Below are 1,503 nucleotides of genomic sequence, written 5' to 3' on the forward strand. Positions count from 1 at the left end.
TGTGGGACCCATCTCTGATGACCGTTGGAACCTTATCTTCTTGTGTCCTTGCGTCTATCACGCAGAGGTCTGCGTTTGCCCCTTGATCCCGCAGAGGCATCCTCGCTCGTTCCACAGGTTGATCGACACGTACACTGCTCAGAGTGTTTAATGCGGGTAGTTGAGGAGTCTGCTCGTGTCAGACAAGTGTCTTCTGCCCTTGTCACGTCCGTGTCAGCTAACTTTCTCTCCACCGTTGATCCTAGCTTCTCTTTTGGGGATGCGATAAAGTAACTCCTCGGGGTTTATTTGGTGTTTCGTAGCGCATCATGTTTTGATGTTTTGTCCTGCATGCTTTCCACGTATATTTTTATATACACGTGTCTGATAGTGAGATATATGTGTACACACAGCTGACTCGGCGTCTGGGTCTGAGTCAACCCCTGACTCGCGCCGAGTCAGCAGTCAGACTATTTGTTTTGCATTTTCTATAACTCCTGACTCACAAGATGACTCGCTGCCAACCCCTGACTCGGGACCTATAGAGTCAGGTGTGAAGAGGCAACTGACTCAATCACTCAAACCACTGAGTCGTAAGAATGTACAAAAAGACCCTTGATCCTTTAAAAATCTGAGATTCATTTTTTCTCGTCTTTTCTTTCTCGTTTCTTACGTGGTTTTCCTTCGAGAGCAGAAATGGAGGATTGTGGAAAAACGTAGATCTCCTTCTCAGAGAGTTATCTTCTTCATCCTCTCTTAACAGATCTCGTTTACTGATCGTTTGCTTCATCACTCGCAACTAATTTCTCAACTTATCACTTTCAACTCATCAACTTGTTTTAGAAGAATCGACATCAGGTATAATTTCGACATCCATATAATTTCTATCATTTTCATATGGTTTGATTTTGGAATATTGGGTTTCTTTTTTGATATCCTAATTTGAGTATTTCATTTTTCCTTTAAATCAGATATTCATTTTTTCTCGTCTTTTCTTTCTCGTTTCTTCCGCCAAGGTTTTCCTTCGAGATTTGTGTATTAATAATACAGAGAGAGATTTGAATTTGATAGAGAGATAATAATAATGGAGGTGAAACTCCATATATACGATGTAATAATAGTGGTTCAGCAAAAACTAACAATACAATTGTTCAAATCAATAAGATCTTTAAAGATGGGATTAGTCTTGGTGGTATCTTTCACTCTACTATTCAGGTCTGTTCAAATCTAATCTGGGTTTTGGTTCATGCATTTTGTCGGTGTTAAAATACAAGATCTAGGGTTTTAAGATTTTTTTTTTTTGAACCAACATTCTATTAACGAATCTTATTATGTATAATAAGTATTATTCTACTCTCTGCTAGTGGTTGTGAATGTGATTAAAATTTGGGTTCACCAAATTTTAGGTCTTGTGTTCATTTTCTGATATTTAGGGGTTCACCAAATTTGGGTTATCTTTGAAATTGTATTTAGTTAGTGTGGGAAACTGAAGTATGATTTTGAGTTTTTGATGTGAGGGAATTA

This window comes from Papaver somniferum, chromosome 7, assembly GCF_003573695.1.
Source record: "Papaver somniferum cultivar HN1 chromosome 7, ASM357369v1, whole genome shotgun sequence".
NCBI classification, from domain to species: domain Eukaryota; kingdom Viridiplantae; phylum Streptophyta; class Magnoliopsida; order Ranunculales; family Papaveraceae; genus Papaver; species Papaver somniferum.